The sequence below is a fragment of the Rhipicephalus sanguineus genome, chromosome 1, assembly GCF_013339695.2.
Source record: "Rhipicephalus sanguineus isolate Rsan-2018 chromosome 1, BIME_Rsan_1.4, whole genome shotgun sequence".
Classification (NCBI taxonomy): Eukaryota; Metazoa; Arthropoda; class Arachnida; order Ixodida; family Ixodidae; genus Rhipicephalus; species Rhipicephalus sanguineus.
In genome coordinates this window covers 23,473,535-23,484,304 of record NC_051176.1, presented here as the reverse complement: position 1 = coordinate 23,484,304, position 10,770 = coordinate 23,473,535, and the positions used below count along the sequence as shown (strand labels likewise).

The 10,770-nt window shown below is 47.3% G+C and overlaps 1 long non-coding RNA gene across 2 annotated transcripts; it reads right to left on the bottom strand.

Moving 5' to 3' along the window:
- Positions 1-517: 517 nt before the first annotated feature.
- On the bottom strand, positions 518-9,069 carry LOC119384950 (uncharacterized). 2 transcript variants are annotated; one of them, XR_005182005.2, is made up of 4 exons: positions 8,679-9,065; positions 7,876-8,075; positions 7,607-7,681; positions 518-866 (listed from the first exon to the last, which is right to left on the bottom strand). It is a non-coding gene; the product is annotated as an uncharacterized LOC119384950 (long non-coding RNA). The 2 variants fall into 2 exon arrangements; XR_007415490.1 differs by having other exon boundaries at positions 7,876-9,069.
- Positions 9,070-10,770: the final 1,701 nt, after the last annotated feature.

Sequence of the window (10,770 nt, the reverse complement as noted above, 5' to 3'; positions counted from 1 at the left end):
GCGCCTAGGTCAGCTAGTATACCCCCAGGTATTCGATAATTGCGCCACTAGCGCCAATTTGCCCCCTGGTGCTTCGTAGGCCAAACTGTGAAACTGAAAAACAATAAAAAATTGCTGATGCTGCTATGGCAACGCTTTTGTTGATGGGAGAGGAGGAAATGCCGAGCTGCTTGGCGTCTGCTATGCGCACGAATGCCTTGTGAGCGGCAAACGGAAAACGACACCGCTTCCATTTTTTTAGATGCGAAGCATATTATGGCGGAGTTCAATCCGGTGGTGGTGTGCGGCGTGACCACCCCTACTGCGCCTGCGCGAACCCTCTCCACACACCTCCTCTCCCAATTTCCCCTCTCCCACTCCCATCTCCCCTCACTCCTTCCCCTCTCCCACTTCCTCCCTCTCCACTTCCCCTCCCCTTCCCTCTCTCCACTTCCCCTCTGAAACGCGGGCTCGACATGCCAAAACGCTGCTTCGCATCGCCTCATGGTCCCCTTTAGCGGAGATGGTGTGATTTTTTTCAGGTTGTGTTGCGGCTGCGTATATTATTTTCGACAGCTTTCGGTTGCTAATTTTCCTGAAAGCTCAGCCCGTGCATAAAACATTTGTTTGGGAATGTTTGTCAGTTGAATACGCGCGAGCCAGCATGCCCTGACGCGTGAAATTTTGTGTCGGCAAGAAAAAGGAGTAGTCAGGAAATGTGGTTTATTCACTTATTTTATTAGCAACGTATCGAAAACGAAGACATTCAGTACATGCCACAGTAGCGTATAGCTGCGTATCACGTATAGTAAGTACAAATTATGGCGTGATACCGAGATGAGACGGCGATTCATGGGAGACGGAGCCGGCTGTGGTGGGGTCGCCTTCTGAAAATAAGGACAAAATGAGTAACATTCAAGCTCGCGTGTTAGACTGTTGCTTAAACAAATGCCAGCACTGTTTCCGTAAAATGGCGAATCTAACTCAGACTGGTCAGCTCCGATTGTATATCGTTGCACGTCGTCAAGTAAAAATGCTCCTCCGAAAGGCATTAAGCAATGCTCAAAATTTTAATGCTGTTGTACAGTCACGTAACATGTTAAGCATTGCTGGTTTTTCCCTAGCTGTCGAAGAATATCGTAGCATTGTGAGTTGTTTGTGTACTTTGGCCTTACCATTCTACACTGCCAAAAGAGGAAATTAAATCGCAATCATTTAAAAGCTGCTGGGCTGCCGGCACGCGTACTCTTGCTCCTGTAAAATGTCTACTATACAGCGGCAACCAAACTTACGGAGATCATTGCAACACGTGACAAGATTTGGCTTCGTCGTATTGAATGGAATTGGCCGGTTTTACGAACCACGATACGTCCACGTGACGCGCCCTAGTGAGGGACTGTGGACTGTTTTGACTATCGGAGGCGTGTATAAGTTTAGCCCGCACCGAGGCACGATTTGACCCCGCGACCTCGTGTTTCACAGCGCAGCACCATATCTGATACCCCACAACGGCGGGTTCTATCGCTTGCTGCAGCGCCAAGAGCGCTGCGTCTTCTACGAGCGTGAATTCGCTCGTTGTGAAAAGAAAATATTCGCATCTTTAGCTGCGCCCGATTTCTGGAACACCGTGCACCGCACACGATCATCCAATAAAAAAAATTAAAAAATTTAGGCAGCTGCTCACTAGTGGTGGCTAGAGTTACTGTATATGCTACCTTTAGGTAGCAGAGTTGAGCTAAGGTACGCCATCTTGGGCTCCGAAGTCTTGCGGGAAAGCCACTCACCACCCGCGTAGGAGGCGCGCTCGCGCGACAGAGTAACAGTGTTGATTTTTTTGCTTTCTATTTGTTTATTATGCTGAGAGCAAAACTCAATTAACAAGCTCAACGCTTACATGTCTTGATTTTACGCTTACGTTCCTAGTATGTAATCATGAAATAAAATGCATCGTGTGACGAACACATACACCGGAGATATGAAATAGCAGGTTCGTTGAGATAGTTGATCTCGTCTCCTTTTCCGCTGTTTTTCTCATTTGCAGATATGAAATTATTTTGCACTTTCGATCGCGATCGAGCCAGTTAGGGGTTTGGCTTCTTTACGTTAACTGTGGAAGGAAGCCAGCTGTAATCTAGTTTTCAACTGAATCGGGCTCGATAGCGATCGAAAGCGGTCGTGCGACACCCGTATTATGCGCGCATGATTAAAATCACGGCCCGCGGCAGCGACAGAGCGATTAAACAGCCCTGTCGCGTGCAACATTCTTTTCGCTCAAGGTTTGAAAGCTGCATTAAATTCACGTAAATCATCGTTATATCAACACCCGCTGCACAGCATGCAATCACTAAGCAATTACACAGGGACAAAGCGCAGCTGGTGCTTTGTGCTTCACAATTTATAATGCGCATGGACAAGTAAACAGATCTTCATGGGGCTTTTATTGCACTTGTCACATTAAAAAACAATGCACGCTAGCAAATATAGAAAAAAAGTAGTAATACTGCGTCGTGCGGGGATACAGGCGAGAATTCTCAGTTTTTTCTGTTCACTTTTTTTAACGCATTCACCCTCCTCTAGGTGGCGCCACCGTACCAGCTTGGGCACGTAAATGCTATTCCGCTAAACTAAAACACGCTGTCCACAACGAACGTTTGCGGCACAGTAACGATATTCCCTTAACCCCCGCTATCACGCTAACACTAAACTATAACTGTCTAATAACAACAGCGCCGATGTCAACTGCCCTTGAGCGGCCAGAATCTGCGGAGTGTCGGCGTCGCCTGCGAAGTGTTGGCTTCTCCGCAGCGCAAAGGAGCCACCTATGACCACGTGACGGCGCTCGGCGAGTAGCGTTGCTGGAATCATCGAAGGCAGAGCTAGCGGGGTCCGGAAAACAGTGGCGCAACCCTGCTACCTAAAGTTAGCTTATACAGTAACTCTAGTGGTGGCAAGCCTCAAGCTAATGCGGAGCTGGGCTGCGTTCCTTGTTTGTCTTTATTTTTCGCTTTGTTTGTCTCTGTTTCTTCTGACATTTAAATGCGAAGCATTTCTTAGCGAACCTCAGGCACTTTGGCCGTTTACATCCATCCATCCATCCATCCATCCATCCATCCATCCATCCATCCATCCATTCCATTCCATTCCATTCACCCACCCACCCACCCATCCATCCATCCATCCATCCCATTCCATTCCATTCCATTCCATCCATCCATGCGCCTACGTCTGGATGCTCCATAATTTGGCGCTTAACATAACTGAACTGGGCGCTCCATAACTTGTCTCCATAACTTGTAATATACCAAAATTGGCCTAGCAGGGGATCAGTGCATGACGAACACGATTCACTGGTCATGACATGAATAACGAAAAATATCTGTCGCGTACGTCATGAAACCCTTTCTCTCAGTCGCGTGTGGCACATACCCGTAAACCAGAGTTAATGTTATGCGTGTATGTGCCACAGGTGATACAGAGTCTCAACCAACACAGTAACCGCGAACACACACACATTGACACGCAAGGAAAGTGATGATAATAATAATAGGGGATATTCATAATGCTTGGTGCTCCGGCAACACTGGGCACTTCCGCCATTTTTTGTTGGGCGCTGTCGCCGAATCGTCTGCTAGCGGCTCCATAAGGAGAGGCTGAGCCGCAGTCGTTGGCGGAGCTTTGGAGCCAAGAAAATGCGGCTGTTTTCATCGACACCCAGAGCCGAATGGTCAGAGGATTCCAGTGTACTGCCACCAATCGACGAGAACACAATATCAGAGTTCCGAGCGCATAAAAACTCATCCGGACGGCAGCTACAAGAGGCGCACCGCTTCGCAAAGCCAAACTGCCGTTCTCGGTAGCGGCGTGCGCTTCCGATCTGAGGTAGGCGTTCAAGAAAAAGTGTTCGTTGCAGAGGAGATGTGACCGCCAAACTTCTGAGATAACCTTGCACCGCAATACACCTCCACTGTATTTACCGCGGCGATTATATACACGCGTCATAAGCGCGCTCGTCAGATATCGACACCACGTTGTTTCTGCGCGACCTGTGCAGCGCTGTGCTGCTTTCCTCGGCTGATATTTTTTTAGGCACAAGTATCTCTACACCCTCCGCAGTAGTGTGTCGTAGTTTTTTCGAAATAAACACGGCATGGAAATATGCATGAGCAGTGCGCCGCAAACCAAACAAAAATACTCATCCGCGTTTCAAATGTATACAAAGAGAGCGACCCGAGTAATGCTCTTTTACGTGCGCACTGGTTGTTTATAATATTTTGTGGTCTTAATCTATGGCGCCGATTTAGTATTGTCGTTCTGGTTTTCTTTAACGCTATAAATGTGCGTTCATTGGCATATTTTTGTGAAATATTACGCTCTTTGCTGTCGCATCCCACGGCGGCCTGCGATCAGCGGAAAGATGAGTGCGACATGGATGGATGGATGCTATGAGCGTCCCCTTTATAACGGGGCGGTGACATGTCTGCCACCAGGCTCGAAAAAAAAACTTCCTTGTTTCATGCTGGCCTAATACCTTATCTACATTGATTAAATCTATGTTATTATACCAAAAATATAAATTCACGGCCCATCTCTCTGCCTCTTAAGGCAGAATGACCTTTTTTTCCCCCCAATTATTTATTTTTTTACTTTATCTCTACTTTTCTGCCACCAATACTCTAACCGTCTCTTACTTATTTCTATCGCCGGCCTGTTCAGCTTTCCATTGTTGTCCCTAAAACCCAAGGCTTCATGTAGACTCGTGCCCACACGCATAACTGGGTGAATATCGCCACATTCAATCAGTACGTGTTCCATCGTTTCCTTAGTTCCCCCGCAGCATGTACATTGTTCTTCTTCGTTACTGAATCTCGCTTTATAACTACGCGTTCTAAGGCAGCCCGACCTTGCTTCAAACAGTAAAGCGCTTCCCCTTGAATTATCATACAACCTTTCCCTCCTTATTTCGTTTTTTCCTTTTCGGTAGTTACTCAGAGCCGGCTTCTTTTCCATCGCTGTCATCCAATAAGTCTTCTCCGCCTCTCTGACCTTCCGCTTAATGCTCCTTGTTGCCATATCGCCCGCACTGTCGCCCGCATCTATCGGACAAACAGCTCCACCTACTGTACGGCTCCGTAACTTTTGGCTCAGTGTTCGCAGCGCACGCTGTACGAAGAAAGCAAAAGACCAATAAAAGGGGAGGGATAATGAGGTGTACAGCGAGGGGCAGACGCGGCATGCGGACTATGTACGCGCACGCTGTCGTGCGAAGTTTGCAAAGAGATTCCTGTTGGGATCTAAGTTGCGCCGATCGAGTCTTGTGTGGAAGCGCTGATTTCCCGCGGACGCGCACAGCAGCGTCTGTGGTACTGCTTACACATGTTTTACGTAAATCCTTGCTTTCGTCGGTCTGCAACACCGACAAGTTAATGTTGATCAATCATGCTCTCTCGTGCGTGTGCGACGTCGGCCGTCTGTTTTAAAACGCATATATCGGGATATATTGTTCTGCAAGTCTACCTTATATAGCGACTAAATTGCACGGAGAAATAAGAACTGACGTTGAAGAGCGCTTTTGTGCGCCGATCATTTCCGAATTAAAGCAGAGTGCCGACCTTGTTGACGAAACAAGTTCGCGTCGGTACATCTGTTTCTTCGTTCAGGTAACTGATAAATTCGATTAAAAATAGTGTTGCTTTGTTCGCGGCATTACCAGGGCTCCCTCGTTGCCTGAAAAGCGCGCGAAACATTGGGAAGACATCGCAGAACGAAGATAAAAAACCAGTAGCTAGCACCTGAAAGGCTGCGATATGCGACTGGTTTCCTTTTCGCGCCCAACGAAACATGGCGGATCGAGCTTATGGGATTGTCGACAGATGGCGCTGTACATTTTCAATATCCCCTATTGTTGTGGTTTTATGTCCGAAAACCACGATATTATATGAGAGACGCCGTAGCGAATGGCTCCGGAAATTTTGACCATTGGGTATTCTTTAACGTGTACCGAGATCGCACAGAACATGGGCATCTAGCATTTTGCCACTATCCAAATGCGACCGCCGCGGCCGGGATCGAACCCGCGACCTTCGGGTCAGCAGCCGAGCACCTTAACCGCTACACTACCGCGGCGAACGCAAGGAAAGTGAGGAAAATGAAGACAGAACAGCCCGGGAAGACGCTCAAGTACCATCCACTCGTCCACATGGTCTGCAACGTGGACCACGGGGATTACGCAAAAACCGGCGTCACTGCTTCCTACAATAAATCTGCTGAGAGAACCAGGCTTCTCATCATTACCGATGTCTTGAACATTGATTTATCAAGACCCAAAAATGCTTGGTCCTTATATTGCGTGAAAGACGGATTGGATGTGGAGAGGGCATCAAAACACCTCGCTGCCGCGTCCACGACAGGAGGCATCATAGATCATTTCATCGTAACAGGCATCCAGGATTTCCACCAGCTGTACTATACCTCGCACTTAACTACACTTAGACCCCTCGTAACCGCGATCACGAACGGATCCGATTAACAAGTCCGGTCCAGCGGCTGGTGCTCGCTGATCACGGTGATGATGACCTTCTTCGAGAACTGTCAAGAACCCCTTCTACACATACACACGGGTTCGCGAAACGTGCGTGCGTTCTCTGTCATAACGGACAAGTATAAGCATTGCAACTGTAACTGTGACTGTAACGTACGTGCAGTGCGCCTGCGCGTGCCATTCGGCTGTGTATATATCTAGGGAAACTTTCCTGAATGAAGCTTAGTTGCGACTTACGGCTGTCCTGTGCGTCTGTGTTCCTTCTTTGTCTTGTTCGGATTCGCGCTATCCAGTATTGATGAATATAAGCACTACATATCAGTTTACCGCGTCTGGTGTTGGTAACAACCATGTGTCTGATGCCATCGCTACGAAACTGTAAACAACTGGTTATAGAATAGATATGCGACTCTTCAACATATGAGTGTGCTTATACCACTTCCATATTTCTCTAGCGTCATTCCGTAACGTTTCGCTCTATGTGTCACCATCCCGCTCATGCTTCGCATAACATCGATCCCCACGGTACGTGGGATCTGCCAAAATTTTTTGCCTACGTTTATTTGTATTTCTTTCTTCCTTTCTCTCTCTCTATTTGGGTCTCTTCCTTGCCTTTGTTTCTGTCTGTTTCTCGCTTCCTCTTTCTCTCTCTCTTTTTACTGGTGCTCCCTCCCATCAGAGTTATTGCATCCCACGCCGGACAAATGAACGCACGTGTTCGGGGAGCGAAGCGGAAGATGAAGAATAGGAGGAAGAGGGCGCGTGCTTGTTCATGATGATGATAATTTTGTTCGCGACTACCGGGGATTGTTCGAGCTTAAACACTGCCGCTGCTAAAAAACCGAATAGCACAAAATGCCCTGGCGCACGCGGAACCAATTTCGCGGCGTAACGTCACGCGGAGCCGCAGCAGACGACGGGGAAAACAGAAAGCTGTTCACTTTTGCGCCGTACCCTGTATTATGGTTCTCCAACCCTCGCCCCCCCCCTCCCACTTCACCTCGCCCCTAGCTTTCTCGTCCACTGCAAAAAGCGAAAATACGCGTCCCTTCCATGATGCCCAAAAGGAACAAGCCGACCTGTGCATACCTGACACTGCGGCGAGGCTGTTTTGGCCCGGGTGGTCTTTAGCCGAATCAGCCGTGACTTGTGCCCGGGAGGGTCCTTGAAGATAGGATAGATATAAGTCACGTTTAGGTAGGTAGCGAAGGAAGACCGTAGCATGAAATACAGTGCACAGGACACACTTGAACTCATGCCTAAATATGGCACGTGAATTATGCATTAGACAATAAGGTGTGCGAAAATCAATTAAAGAAGCAAACGTAGTCGCTACCTCTAAAACCTTGTTTTGTTACCTTCATCGATCAGGGACACCGCTTCCACTGCAACAGCGGGAACAGCCGTCAACAGCGGCCGCGTTCTGGCAGGGTCGGCGTAAGCACATTCGGTGAAGTAGTACGAGCAGAGGTGGTAGCCGCTGTACTATACATTTGCTTTCATTCCAGCCCCGCCAGGTCTCCCCTTTTGGCGCGTGTCACTCCGCCATACGTCACACCTAGAAAATGAAAGAAATAGCACCATGGATATCAAAAAACAACACGTAAAAGCGAACCAAGTATTGTGACTGCAAAGCAGAGACAAAAAAAATTGTTTAAGCACTGGTTGAAAAGCGAAGCGCAGCTCGGCCGTCGCGCAGGTAACTCGAACTTCTTGTAACACGGAATGCAAGCGGTCACTGCTACGTAAATGGTTTAGCGGGCTTCTTTCATGTTATGAACAGTCAAAGCTGGTAATGTCACTACAACAAACTGGGCTTCGGAATGATTTAAAGCCAAACCAATTCGTCAAAGCATATTCGGCACACATGATTTGTAGCTTTCTTCTCGTGAAAAAAAAAAAAAAGGAATTAAGAGCAACGGCTACCACAGACGATACCGAAGCGACATTTCTGTCTGCACGTCAGCTGCCTTCAGTCGGCTCACGAGAAACTGCCGACAAGTATAGCTTTACATGCTTACAACATTACGGGAAAATGCACTGCGCCAAAAAAAAAAAGCACTGTAAAGCAACAGCGGAAAATTTCCCAGTTCGCCCTGTAGCTTTTCTGATAAGAATAGCGCTTGCTTCTTCGTAACGACCGAATAAGAGGTGTGCTTACCGGTCGCTGGGAAGCGGAAAAATGTCGCTGCGCTGTTCCTTCCTGAGTTGTCGCACCACACAGAAGCGCAGCATGCCTTGTTTCCTTTGCGTAGTTTTTCGGACATTTTGAGCACGGTGGCACTCACAGACACCAAAATTTTCCCCTTCAAGGCATACTACGAAAATTCTACACGTGCACACAGTGAAAGCGGCAGGAGCAGACACACGGAATGGCAGCAGAAGGGGTAAGAGCGAAAGCGCCGCCCGTCGGCGCAACGAATGAAGCGTCTAAATAAATATATCGGGTGCTAAAAAAAAGGAAAATAGCCACGAACACATTTTATTTCTACACATAACTGCATAACTTTATTGATGCGTACGTTGAAAAAAGAAGGCCCCACATGCAAAAATTGCTGAATTTTGGCTTCCTACCAAAACAATGGCGGACGCTTTATTTCCAATACCGAAACTAGTCCAAGTGTCCGGCCCCTGCTTTGGTCTCACAGAGTGAGCCCCGGCCGCGTTATCAATAAGAACAGCGGGCCGTGAGATACGGATAATGATAGTGGCGTACAATCGAGCATAAGGAATCGCTGAAAAATTGCGACGCATGTTGTTGGTGCTCGTCCTGTGCCCTTGCCAAAGTGCGGAACGCTGTCTCTGGCAACCGACAACAGGCAAAGCGGTAACTAGCAGTAAGCTTATTTCAGAGCGCTGCTTTTTTTTTTTTTTTTGAGCGGCAGTCTTCCAAACGCCACTAGCAACCGTACGTTGCGGAGAAGCTGCCGCTTAGGGGAATTTCTGTATTTCTCTACGCCGCCGCTGCAGCGAACTGGATTGACACTAGACATCGACAGTTAAGTTAATCACCGGTCTTCGACACGCCAAACGTGTCGATCGGCGATGCGGTAGGGGGCACCCTGTATATTTATATGTGTGTACCACTTCTTAGTTCATTTCATGATCCCTAATCTGCAGCACAAGTGTGTGATGACCGAGTTCGAAGCTTCAGGTGAACACAAGAGACATACGCATGGATCACTGCAGATTTCAGTAATTCAGGGTCTCTTACCAACCGAACCTTCCGTATGCGAACACGACCTTCTCAACACGAATGCGACGTCGCGTTTGTGCAAAGCAAAGAGGCTCGGTGGTACGCTCGGAATTAATGACATTAGCAGGAATACATGCGTGAAGCCAGTGCTTAAAGTCTCCCTCCCTTCATCGGAGGGGGGGGCCCTCATAGAGCGGCGACCTGCACACACACGCACACATTATATATATATATATATATATATATACATATATATATATATATATACATATATATATATATATATATATATATATATATATATATATATATATATATATATATATATATATATATATATGTTCAGCTTCCAAACAGCGCTTGCGCTCCTGCAGAGGTTCTGTTTAGTTGTGCTATTTAATAATTACGAAATCTTCGTGTTTAGCTGCCAGCTACTTATCCTCCAAAAAAACGAAAACCTTCAAAGTTCGCGATTTTTTCTTAAGCTAACTCAAACTATCCCGAAGCAATCTTAATATTGGTGTGGTTTTCAGGAAAGTGTATTTTTGTACAAAAATGTTTAGCGGGGGAATAGACTTGAAAACTTCGCGAACAAAATTGTGAAATCAGAGAAAATGTGCGATCTATTGCGTATTTGACCGTATCTTTTGTACTGATGCTGTCCAAGTAAAAATCCCCATGCTACGGCGTTTGATAGAAGACTTCATTGCAGGGGCGTAGGCAGAAATTTTTTTCGGGGAGGGGGGGGGGCACCTTGATCTGAAGTGGGGGCCGGCAGGCAGATGTGGTCATGTGTCATTTGTGCTCTGTGTGCCATGGCAAAAAAAAAACAAGAAAATTTCGGGGGGGGGGGGCACGGGCCCGGTGTGCCCCCCCCTGGCTACGCCACTGCTTCATTGCAAAGTAATGAAGAAAGTGTAATCAAATCATTTATTAAGGAAGAAAATAATTTTTGAATTTCACCCTCTGAACGTACCCAACATTTCTTTCTGTTGCCATTTCGCCGCCATTCATGTGGTCGCCCTTGCACCTGACACTCGTCACAGAAGGCGTCAAG